Below are 13,816 nucleotides of genomic sequence, written 5' to 3' on the forward strand. Positions count from 1 at the left end.
TCTTCGAATTCCAGCCTGTATCCCTGAGAAACAATCTCTAATGCCCATGGATCCACCTGCGAGTGAACCCAGACGTGGCTGAAAAATCGAAGACGAGCCACCACCAGATCTGCCTCCCCCCGGAAAGCCCCAGCGTCATGCGGTGAACTTTGCTGACGCAGGAGAGGACTTCTGCTCTTGGGAACTAGCTGTGTGCAGCTTTTTTCCCCTGCCTTTCCCTCTGGCAACAAAGGATGATCCACGTACCTTCTTGTTTTTATTGGAACAAAAGGACTGCATTTGAAAATGAGGTGCCTTTTTTGTATGCTGCGGGGGGACATAAGGTAAGAAATTTGACTTACCACCCGTAGCCGTAGAGACAAGATCCGGGAGGCCGTCTCCAAACAACTCCACCCCTTTGTGAGGCAAGGACTCCATATGCCGCTTTGAATCGGCATCTCCCGTCCACTGTCGGGTCCACAAGAGCCGCCTAGCAGAAATAGACATAGCATTTATTCTGGAGCTTAATAAACAAATGTCTCTCTGAGCATCCCTCATATACAAGGCAGCATCTCTGATATGCTCTATGGTCATTTGAATGGCGTCCCTATCTAAGGTGTCAATTTCCGTAGATAAGGAATCTGCCCATGCTACAACCGCACTACAAACCCAGGCCGACGCCATAGCCGGTCGAGCAATAGTACCGGAATTATTGTAAATGTGCTTTAAGGTAATTTCCTGCCTGCGATCAGCAGGTTCCTTGAGGGAAGCCGTATCCTGAGAAGGCAGTGCCACCTTTTTGGACAAACGTGTCAGCGCCTTGTCAACTTTTGGCGAAGATTCCCAGCGTATCCTATCAGTTTGTGGAAAAGGATACGCCATGAGAATCCTTTTGGGAACTTGTGGTCTCCTATCCGGAGTTTCCCAAGCCTTTTCGCACAAGTAAACTTAATTCAAATTCCTCAGTAATATGCAAAACCTCTTTAATGGCCATAATCATGTACCGTATACCCTTAGCCACCTTTGGCTGTAATTTTGCATCTTCATAGTCGACACTAGAGTCAGTATCTGTGTCGGTATCTGTATCATCGATCTGGGGTATGGGGCGGTTCTGAGACCCCGAAGGACCTGGCGCCCCAGGGACAGGCATGGACTGGCTACCTGACTGATCCCTAGCTTCTGCTTTGTCTAATCTTATATGCAATAGATTGACATTTGCATTCAAGACATTCAGCATATCCACCCATTCCGGTGTCGGCGTTGCCGACGGCGACCTGACATTCAAGCACTCCCCCTCCACATTAAGCGAGCCTTCCTCGTCAAACATGTCGACACACGCGTACCGACCCACTTCACACACACACAGGGAACCCCTTTCCTGAAGACAGTATCCCTGTCAAGGCCCTTTGGAGAGACAGAGAGAGAGTATGCCAGCACACACCCCAGCGCAATAACCCTGGAGACCAACACAAATTGTTTTCCCCCAGCAGCGCTGTATAATATGTAAACCGCCAATAATGTCCCCCCCCCCCTCTCTTTTAAGCACCCTTTCACCGTGTGTAAGCAGGGGAGAGTCCGGGGAGCTTCCTCTCAGCAGTGCTGTGGAGAGAAAATGGCGCTGGTGAGTGCTGAGGGAGAAGCCCCGCCCCCTCGGCGGCAGGCTTCTGTCCCGCTCAAACTTAGTGAAATATGGCGGGGGCTCTTTTATATACATGTACAGAGCCCACCTGTACATGTATATAGTCTATTTACCATGCAGAGGTTTATATTGCCGCCCATGGCGCCCCCCCCCCTGCACCCTGCACCCTTACAGTGACCGGAGTATGTGAGGTGAATGGGAGCAATGACGCACAGCTGCAGTGCTGTGCAATACCTCAGTGAAGCTGAAGGCTTCTGCCGCCTGACGACTTCTGTCTTCTGTACTTCTAGCTCTGTGAGGAGAACGGCGGCGCGGCTCCGGGGGTGTACGCCCAGTAAGAACCTGCGTTCACCCCCTCTGGAGTTAATGGTGTCCAGTAGCCGAGGAAGCAGAGCCTATCTTTGACAAGAAGGTCTGCTCCTCTCTCCTCAGTCCCTCGATGCAGGGAGCCTGTTGCCAGCAGTGCTCCCTGTGAACAAGTAGTAAAAAGTAGAAAGAAAAAATCCAAACAAAAATGCTTCTAGGCAGAGAACTCTGGAGAGCTCTCTGCAGTGCACCCATCTTTCTCTGGGCACAGTGTAAAACTGAGGTCTGGAGGAGGGGCATAGAGGGAAGAGCCAGTGCACACCCAGAATCCAAAGCTTTCTTAAAGTGCCCTATCTCCTGCAGAGCCCGTCTATTCTCCATGGTCCTTACGGAGTTCCAGCATCCTCAAGGACGTTAGAGAAATGACATTTCTTTTCAGGATTCACCCACATTCCTTCAAAAAGAGTATTTAGCTTGTGGGAAGGAGGGAAAGATACCTTACATATCTTTTCCTTATAGAAATAAGCCTTCTCCTGAGGTATAGTAGGGGCTTCCGTTACTTCTAAGACTTCCTTTATAGCAACAATCATATATTGTATGTTTTTTGCCAATTTATGATCTATCTCCCTGGAGTCACTATTGTCGACACAAGCATCATAGTCCGTGTCGGTATCAGTATGTACAATGTTTGTAAACATTCTCTTATGTGACCCAAAGGGGTCGCCTACGGATGAAACAGCAGATCCCTGAAAAATCACATCTTCAACTGATTTTCTCCAGCATTATGCATGAGACTCAGACTTATCTAATCTCCTACTGATATGATTCACACTATCACGTATTTCTTTCACCCATGCAGGCTCGTGGTGTGCCGGCAGCGCCACCACATTTTCACTCCGTGTCTCTAAAATGGCTCCCTCAGGGGAAGAACTCCCTGCCTCAGACATGTCACACACGTGCACAAACACACCACAGACACTCCAGGACTTATAGGGGACAGACCCACAGTAAAATCTGTCAGAAGGACACAGATAGGAGCAGCCAGTTCACAAACCCAGCGCCAGTAACACAATGCCTGTGAACACAAAATGCCCACTGACATACAGCGCTATTTGTAATGTAAATACACTATGTAAAGCACCAATTTCACTGTGCCCCCCCTGTTTTGCACCCTGATACTTGTATTTAGTAGTGGAGGAGGACCAGCGTTGTGTCTGCAGCCTGAGGAGAGATATAAAATGGCGCTGAGCAGTGTGCTGGCTGACTGAGGAGGAAGCTCCGCCCCTGCAATGGCACGTTTCTCCTCAGCATTTATGAGGTTCATTTTTATACTGGCGGGGGAAGGCATGTGCCTGAGCATCTTATGCCCCTTCATTTGCCAGTTTTATTAGGTTTCATGCTGCCCAGGGCGCCCCCCCCCCCACACACGCCCTGCAGTGCCTGTGTATGTGTGGGCAACATGGCACGCTGTGCTCCCGCCAGCCGCGCGGTACCTTTAGCCATCACCTTGATAGAAGATCTCTCTTCCAACACTCACCTGTCTTCTGACTTCTGGCTCTGCAAGGGGGGGTGACGGCATGCTGTGGGAGTGAGCATCTAGGCACAGCTAGCATTCAGTACCCTTCAGGAGCTAATGGTGTCCTGTCAGCCAGAAGCAGAGCCATGAAACTCTTTAGGAAGTTGGTACTACTTCTGTCCCCTCAGTCGCACGAAGCAGGGAGACTGTTGCCAGCAGTCCTCCCTGAAAATAAAAAACCTAACATAAGTCTTTTCAGAGAAACTCAGTAGAGCTCCTCTGGATTGCATCCAGTCTTCCTGGGCACAATTCTAAAACTGAGGTCTGGTGGTGGGGCATAGAGGGAGGAGCCAGTTCACACCCTTGAAAAGTCTTAAAGTGCCCATGGCTCCTGCGGAACCGTTTATACCCCATGGTACTGAAGTGGACAACAGCATCCTCTAGGACGTATGAGAAATATAATTTGTCATGCATTGGGGTCCACATTCCCGTTACCAGGTCTGGTGGTGTCATGTCATTGCCATCCATGTCCCCCTGGACTGGTCTTGCCCATCTGCATGTGGCCTTGGCATTTTCTCTGCTGCCACCTTGGATTCACTCACATGACTACATCGGCCAACCAGATGCCTGCAGTTACACTCACATGATCCGGTCAGCCAATCTGCGCAAGGAATGCCCTATTTAAACCATGCCTGGTGCTATGCTCATTGCCAGAGCAATACTTCTACCATAGAAATCAGCTCCAGATCCTGCTTGCTTCTGTTCCAGTAACCACCAATTACACAGATCAGGACTGAAAGCAGGAATTTTGGGACATGGGTGGTCATTCCGAATTGGTCGCTCGTTGCAGATTTTCGCTATACAGCGATCAGGCAAAAAATCTGCATTTCTGCGCATGCGCCGCAGTGCGCACACGCAAAGTACTTTTACTCAAAACTATTCAGTTTTACACAAGGCAGAGCAGCGCTTTTCAGTCGCAATGCTGATAGGGGAGTGATTGACAGGAAAGTGTGCTAAAAAACGCAGGCGTCAGGTCAAAATGCAGGAGTGGCTAGAGAAACGGGGGAGTGGCTGGCCAAACGCAGGGCGTGTATGTGACGTCAAACCAGGAACCAAACAGTCTGCAGTGATCGCAATCTAGGAGTAGGTCTGGAGCTACTCAGAAACTGCAGGAAAAGATCTTACAGCACTTCTGCTAATCTTTCGTTCGCAATTCTGCTAAGCTAAGATACACTCCCAGAGGACGGCGGCCTAGCGTGTGCATTGCTGCTAAAAGCAGCTAGCGAGCGATCAACTCGGAAGCGCAGTATATATATGGGGTATACAGGGTACATGTAGGAGCACAGTATATATGGGGTATACGGGGTATATGTAGGAGCACAGTATATATGGGGTATATGGGGTATATGTAGGAGTACAGTATATATGGGGTATACGGGGTATATGTAGGAGCACAGTATCCATGTGGTATACGGGGAATATGTAGGAGCACAGTATATATGGGGTATACAGAGTATATGTAGGAGCACAGTATATATGGGGTATACAGGGTATATGTAGGAGCACAGAATACATGTGGTATACAGGGAATATGTAGGAGCGCAGTATATATGGGGTATACAGGGTATATGTAGGAGCACAGAATACATGTGGTATACAGGGAATATGTAGGAGCGCAGTATATATGGGGTATACGGGGTATATGTAGGAGTACATTATATATGGGGTATACAGGGTATATGTAGGAGCACAGAATACATGTGGTATACAGGGAATATGTAGGAGCGCAGTATATATGGGGTATACGGGGTATATGTAGGAGTACAGTATATATGGGGTATAGAGGGTATATGTAGGAGCACAGAATACATGTGGTATACAGGGAATATGTAGGAGCGCAGTATATATGGGGTATACGGGGTATATGTAGGAGTACAGTATATATGGGGTATACAGGGTATATGTAAGAGCACAGTATATACATGGGACATACAGGGAATATGTAGGAGATTATATATGGGGTATGCAGGGTATATGTAGGAGCACAGTATATATGGGGTATACGGGGTATATGTTGGAGCAAAGTATATATAGGGTATACGGGGTATATGTAGGAGTACAGTATATATGGGGTATACGGGGTATATGTAGGAGCACAGTATCCATGTGGTATATGGGGAATTTGTAGGAGCGCAGTATATATGGGGTATATGTAGGAGCACAGTATACATGTGGTATACAATGAATATGTAGGAGCGCAGTATATATGAGGTATATGTAGGAGCACAATATACATGGGGTATACGGGGTATATGTAGGAGCACAGTATATATGGGGTATATGTAGGAGTGCAGTATATATGGGGTATACGAGGTATATGTAGGAGCGCAGTATATATGGGGTATATGTAGGAGCGCAGCATATATGGTGTATATGTAGGAGCACAGTATATATGGGGTATACGGGGTATATATAGGAGCACAGTATACATGTGGTATACGGGGAATATGTAGGAGCGCAGTATATATGGGGTATATGTAGGAGCACAGTATATATGGGGTATACGGGGTATATGTAGGAGCACAGTATACATGTGGAATACAGGGAATATGTAGGAGCGCAGTATATATAGGGTATACGGGGTATATGTAGGAGCACAGTATATATGGGGTATACGGGGTATATGTAGGAGCACATTATATACATGAGGTATACGGGGTATATATAGGAGTGCAGTATATATGGGGTATACAGGGTATATGTAGGAGCACAGTATATAAGGGGTATATGGGGTATATGTAGGAGCACAATATATATGGGGTATACGGGGAATATGTAGCAGTACAGTATATATAGGGTATACGGGGTATATGTAGGAGCACAGTATACATTTGGTATACAGGGAATATGTAGGAGCACAGTATATATGGGGTATCCAGGGAATATGTAGAAGTGCAGTATATACGGGGTATATGTAGGAGCACAGTATATATGGCATATACGGGGTATATGTAGGAGCACAGTATACATGTGGTATACAGGGAATATGTAGGAGCGCAGTATATATGTGGTATACGGGGTATATGTAGGAGCACAGTATATATGGGGTATATGGGGTAAATGTAGGAGCACATTATATACATGGGGTATACGGGGTATATGTAGGAGCGCAGTATATATGGGGTATACAGGGTATATGTAGGAGCACAGTATATAAGGGGTATACGGGGTATATGTAGAAGGGCCGGCTCGAGGGTTTTGAGCGCCCCGGGCAGGCGATGGGGGCGTGGCTTCATACAGGGGGCATTGTCACTTACGCCCCCTGTACAGTAGTAGCGCCGATGAAGGCATTGTCACTTACGCCCCCTGTACAGTAGCAGCGCCGATGAAAGATGTGCGGTGCGCGATGACGTCATCGCGCACCGCACAGCAAAGGTCCTCTCCACGAAGGGGAACTAGACGCTTCGTGTCTAGTTCCCTTCGTGGAGAGGACCTTTGCTGTGCGGTGCGCGATGACGTCATCGCGCGCCGCACAGTAAACGTCCTCTCCACGAAGGGAAACTAGACGCTACGCGTCTAGTTCCCTTCACGGCGGGGGACAGTGGCAGCAGGCAGCGGGGGGCGCACGGCACATCAGCAGCGGATCTTGCCATGGTGCGGCGCCCTCCGGAAGGCGCCGCCCCGGGCAAAAGTCCTGCTTGCCCGTGGCAAGATCCGCTACTGTGTAGGAGCACAATATATGGGGTATACGGGGAATATGTAGGAGTACAGTATATATGGGGTATACGGGGTATATGTAGGAGCACAGTATCCATGTGGTATACAGGGAATATGTAGGGGTGCAGTATATAAGGGGTATACAGGGTATATGTAGGAGCACAATATATATGGAGTATATGTAGGAGCACAGTATACATGTGGTATACGGGGAATATGTAGGAACGCAGTATATATGGGGTTTACGGGGTATATGTTGGAGAACAGTATATATGGGGTATACGGGGTATATGTAGGAGCACATTATATACATGGGGTATATGGGCTATATGTAGGAGCGCAGTATATATGGGGTATACGGGGTATATGTAGGAGCACAGTATATATGGGGCATATGTACGAGCACATTATATACATAGAGTATACGGGGTATATGTAGGAGTGCAGTATATATGGGGTATACAGGGTATATGTAGGAGCACAGTATATAAGGAGTATAATAAGAATTTACTTACCGATAATTCTATTTCTCATAGTCCGTAGTGGATGCTGGGGACTCCGTAAGGACCATGGGGAATAGCGGCTCCGCAGGAGACTGGGCACATCTAAAGAAAGCTTTAGGACTATCTGGTGTGTACTGGCTCCTCCCCCTATGACCCTCCTCCAAGCCTCAGTTAGGATACTGTGCCCGGACGAGCGTACACAATAAGGAAGGATTTTGAATCCTGGGTAAGACTCATACCAGCCACACCAATCACACCGTATAACCTGTGATCTGAACCCAGTTAACAGCATGATAACAGAGGAGCCTCTGAAAGATGGCTCACAACAATAATAACCCGATTTTTGTAACAATAACTATGTACAAGTATTGCAGACAATCCGCACTTGGGATGGGCGCCCAGCATCCACTACGGACTATGAGAAATAGAATTATCGGTAAGTAAATTCTTATTTTCTCTAACGTCCTAAGTGGATGCTGGGGACTCCGTAAGGACCATGGGGATTATACCAAAGCTCCCAAACGGGCGGGAGAGTGCGGATGACTCTGCAGCACCAAATGAGAGAACTCCAGGTCCTCCTCAGCCAGGATATCAATTTTGTAGAATTTTACAAACGTATTTGCTCCTGACCAAGTAGCTGCTCGGCAAAGTTGTAAAGCCGAGACCCCTCGGGCAGCCGCCCAAGATGAGCCCACCTTCCTTGTGGAGTGGGCATTTACAGATTTTTGTCTGTGGCAGGCCTGCCACAGAATGTGCAAGCTGAATTGTACTACAAATCCAACGAGCAATAGTCTGCTTAGAAGCAGGAGCACCCAGCTTGTTGGGTGCACACAGGATAAACAGCGAGTCAGATTTCCTGACTCCAGCCGTCCTGGAAACATATATTTTCAGGGCACTGACAACGTCTAGCAACTTGGAGGCCTCCAAGTCCCTAGTAGCCGCAGGCACCACCAATAGGTTGGTTCAGGTGAGACGCTGAAACCACCTTGGGGAGAAACTGAGGACGAGTCCTCAATTCCGCCCTGTCCGAATGGAAAATCAGATAAGGGCTTTTTCAGGATAAAGCCGCCAATTCTGACACGCGCTTGGCCCAGGCCAGGGCCAACAGCATGACCACTTTCCATGTGAGATATTTTAACTCCACAGATTTAAGTGGTTCAAACCAATGTGACTTTTGGAACCCAAAACTACATTGAGATCCCAAAGTGCCACTGGAGGCACAAAAGGAGGCTGTATATGCAGTACCCCTTTTACAAACGTCTGAACTTCAGGGACTGAAGCTAGTTCTTTTTGGAAGAAAATTGACAGGGCCGAAATTTGAACCTTAATGGACCCCAATTTCAGGCCCATAGACACTCCTGTTTGCAGGAAATGTAGGAATCGACCCAGTTGAATTTCCTCCGTCGGGCCTTACTGGCCTCGCACCACGCAACATATTTTCGCCAATTGCGGTGATAATGTTTTTGCGGTTACATCCTTCCTGGCTTTGATCAGGATAGGGATGACTTCATCCGGAATGCCTTTTTTCCTTCAGGATCCGGCGTTCAACCACCATGCCGTCAAACGCAGCCGCGGTAAGTCTTGGAACAGACAGGGTCCTTGCTGGAGCAGGTCCCTTCTTAGAGGTAGAGGCCACGGATCCTCCGTGAGCATCTCTTGAAGTTCCGGTTACCAAGTCCTTCTTGGCCAATCCGGAACCACGAATATAGTGCTTACTCCTCTCCATCTTATCAATCTCAGTACCTTGGGTATGAGAGGCAGAGGAGGGAACACATACCCTGACTGATACACCCACGGTGTTACCAGAGCATCTACAGCTTATTGCCTGAGGGTCCCTGGACCTGGCGCAATACCTGTCGAGTTTTTAATCATGTGGAAGACTTCTGGGTGAAGTCCCCACTCTCCCGGGTGGAGGTCGTGCTGAGGAAGTCTGCTTCCCAGTTGTCCACTCCCGGAATGAATACTGCTGACAGTGCTATCACATGATTTTCCGCCCAGCGAAGAATCCTTGCAGCTTCTGCCATTGCCCTCCTGCTTCTTGTGCCACCCTGTCTGTTTACGTGGGTGACTGCCGTGATGTTGTCCGACTGGATCAACACCGGCTGACCTTGAAGCAGAGGTCTTGCTAAGCTTAGAGCATTGTAAATGTCCCTTAGCTTCAGGATATTTATGTGAAGTGATGTCTCCAGGCTTGACCATAAGCCCTGGATATTCCTTCCCTGTGTGACTGCTCCCCAGCCTCGCAGGCTGGCATCAGTGGTCACCAGGACCCAGTCCTGAATGCCTAATCTGCGGCCCTCTAGAAGATGAGCACTCTGCAACCACCACAGGAGGGACACCCTTGTCCTTGGTGACAGGGTTATCCGCTGATGCATCTGAAGATGCGATCCGGACCATTTGTCTAGCAGGTCCCACTGGAAAGTTCTTGCGTGGAATCTGCCGAATGGGATTGCTTCGTAGGAAGCCACCATTTTACCCAGAACCCTTGTGCATTGATGCACTGAGACTTGGCTCGGTTTTAGGAGGTTCCTGACTAGCTCAGATAACTCCCTGGCTTTCTCCTCCGGGAGAAACACCTTTTTCTGGACTGTGTCCAGGATCATCCCTAGGAACAGAAGACACGTCGTCGGAACCAGGTGCGATTTTGGAATATTGAGAATCCAATCGTGCTGCCGCAACACTACCTGAGATAGTGCTACACCGACCTCCAACTGTTCCCTGGATCTTACCCTTATCAGGGAATTGTCCAAGGAAGGGATAACTAAAATTCACTTCCTTCGAAGGAATATCATCATTTCGGCCATTACCTTGGTAAAGACCCGGGGTGCCGTGTACCATCCATACGGCAGCGTCTGAACTGATAGTGACAGTTCTGTACCATTTACCTGAGGTACCCTTGGTGAGAAGGGTACATTTTGACATGAAGGTAAGCATCCTTGATGTCCCGAGACATCATGTAGTCCCCTTCTTCCAGGTTCGCAATCACTGCTCTGAGTGACTCAATCTTGAATTTGAACCTCTGTACGTAAGTGTTCAAAGATTTTAGATTTAGAATCGGTCTCACCGAGCCGTCCGGCTTCGGTACCACAACAGTGTGGAATAATACCCCGTTCCCTGTTGCAGGAGGGGTATCTTGATTATCACCTGCTGGGAATACAGCTTGTGAATGGCTTCCAAAACTGTCTCCCTGTCAGAAGGAGACATCGGTAAAGCCGACTTTAGGAAACGGCGAGGGGGAGACGTCTCGAATTCTAATTTGTACCCCTGAGATATCACCTGAAGGATCCAGGGGTCTACTTGCGAGTGAGCCCACTGCGCGCTGAAATTCATTGAGACGGGCCCCCCACCGTGCCTGATTCTGCTTGTAAAGCCCCAGCGTATACTGAGGGCTTGGCAGAGGCGGGAGAGGGTTTCTGTTCCTGGGAACTGGCTGATTTCTGCAGCCTTTTTCCTCTCCCTCTGTCACGGGGCAGAAATGAGGAACCTTTTGCCAGCTTGTCCACGAAAAGACTGCGCCTGATAATACGGCGTCTTCTCATGTTGAGAGGCGACCTGGGGTACAAACGTGGAATTCCCAGCTGTTGCCGTGGCCACCAGGTCTGAAAGACCGACCCCAAATAACTCCTCCCTTAATAAAGCAATACTTCCAAATGCCGTTTGGAATACGCATCACCTGACCACTGACGTGTCCATAACCCTCTACTGGTAGAAATGGACAACGCACTTAGACTTGATGCCAGTCGGCAAATATTCCGCTGTGCATCACGCATATATAAACATGCATCTTTTAAATGCTCTATAGGCAAAAATATACTGTCCCTATCTAGGGTATCAATATTTTCAGTCAGGGAATCCGACCACGCCAACCCAGCACTGCACATCCAGGCTGAGGCGATTGCTGGTCGCAGTATAACACCAGTATGTGTGTAAATACCTTTTAGGATACCCTCCTGCTTTTTATCAGCAGGATCCTTAAGGGCGGCCATCTCAGGCGAAGGTAGAGCCCTTACAAGCGTGTGAGCGCTTTATCCCCCCTAGGGGGTGTTTCCCAACATAATACCCCTTTTTTGGTGGTACTCGTATTATCAGAAATGTGTAAAACATTTTTCATTGCCTCAATCATGTAACGTGTGGCCCTACTGGAAGTCACATTCGTCTCTTCACCATCGACACTGGAGTCAGTATCCGTGTCGGCGTCTATATCTGCCATCTGAGGTAACGGGCGCTTTAGAGCCCCTGACGGCCTATGAGACGTCTGGACAGGCACAAGCTGAGTAGCCGGCTGTCTCATGTCAACCACTGTCTTTTATACAGAGCTGACACTGTCACGTAATTCCTTCCAACAGTTCATCCACTCAGGTGTCGACCCCCTAGGGGGTGACATCACTATTACAGGCAATCTGCTCCGTCTCCACATCATTTTTCTCCTCATACATGTCGACACAAAAGTACCGACATACAGCACACACACAGGGAATGCTCTGATAGAGGACAGGACCCCACTAGCCCTTTGGGGAGACAGAGGGAGAGTTTGCCAGCACACACCAGAGCGCTATATATATACAGGGATAACCTTATATAAGTGTTTTTCCCCTTATAGCTGCTGTATAGTTAATACTGCGCCTAATTAGTGCCCCCTTCTCTTTTTTTAACCCTTTCTGTAGTGTAGTGACTGCAGGGGAGAGACAGGGAGCTTCCCTCCAACTGAGCTGTGAGGGAAAATGGCGCCAGTGTGCTGAGGAGATAGGCTCCGCCCCTTTTTCGCAGACTTTTCTCCTGCTTTTTTATGGATTCTGGCAGGGGTTAAATGCATCCATATAGCCCAGGAGCTATATGTGATGCATTTTTTTTGCCATCCAAGGTGTTTTTATTGCGTCTCAGGGCGCCCCCCCCCAGCGCCCTGCACCCTCAGTGGCCGAAGTGTGAAGTGTGCTGAGAGCAATGGCGCACAGCTGCAGTGCTGTGCGCTACCTTGTTGAAGACAGGACGTCTTCTGCCGCCGATTTTCCGGACCTCTTCTGCCTTCTGGCTCTGTAAGGGGGCCGGCGGCGCGGCTCTGGGACCCATCCAAGCTGGGCCTGTGATCGTCCCTCTGGAGCTAATGTCCATAGCCTAAGAAGCCCAATCCACTCTGCACGCAGGTGAGTTCGCTTCTTCTCCCCTTAGTCCCTCGATGCAGTGAGCCTGTTGCCAGCAGGTCTCACTGAAAATAAAAAACCTAATCTAAAACTTTCACTAAGAAGCTCAGGAGAGCCCCTAGTGTGCACCCTTCTCGTTCGGGCACAGAGATCTAACTGAGGCTTGGAGGAGGGTCATGGGGGGAGGAGCCAGTGCACACCAGATAGTCCTAAAGCTTTCTTTAGATGTGCCCAGTCTCCTGCGGAGCCGCTATTCCCCATGGTCCTTGCTCGGCAAAGTTGTAAAGCCGAGACCCCTCGGGCAGCCGCCCAAGATGAGCCCACCTTCCTTGTGGAATGGGCATTTACATATTTTGGCTGTGGCATGCCTGCCACAGAATGTGCAAGCTGAATTGTATTACACATCCAACTAGCAAAAGTCTGCTTAGAAGCAAGAGCACCCAGTTTGTTGGGTGCATACAGGATAACAGCAAGTCAGTTTTCCTGACTCCAGCCGTCCTGGAACCTATATTTTCAGGGCCCTGACCACATCTAGCAACTTGGAGTCCTCCAAGTCCCTAGTAGGCGCAAGACACCACAATAAGCTGGTTCAGGTGAAACACTGACACCACCTTAGGGAGAGAACTGGGGACGAGTCCGCAGCTCTGCCCTGTCCGAATGGACAAACAGATATGGGCTTTTTTGAGAAAAAAACCACCAATTTGACACTCGCCTGGTCCAGGCCAGGTCCAAGAGCATGTTCACTTTTCATGTGAGATGCTTCAAATCCACAGATTTGACTGGTTTTAAACCAATGTGTTTTGAGGAATCCCAGAACTACGTTGAGATCCCACAGTGCCACTGGAGGCACAAAAGGGGGTTGTATATGCAATACTCCCTTGACAAACTTCTGGACTTCAGGAACTGAAGCCAATTCTTTCTGGAAGAAAAATCGACAGGGCCGAAATTTGAACCTTAATGGACCCCAATTTGAGGCCCATAGACACTCCTGTTTGCAGGAAATGCAGGAATCGACCGA

The sequence above is a fragment of the Pseudophryne corroboree genome, chromosome 3, assembly GCF_028390025.1.
Source record: "Pseudophryne corroboree isolate aPseCor3 chromosome 3, aPseCor3.hap2, whole genome shotgun sequence".
Taxonomy (NCBI): domain Eukaryota; kingdom Metazoa; phylum Chordata; class Amphibia; order Anura; family Myobatrachidae; genus Pseudophryne; species Pseudophryne corroboree.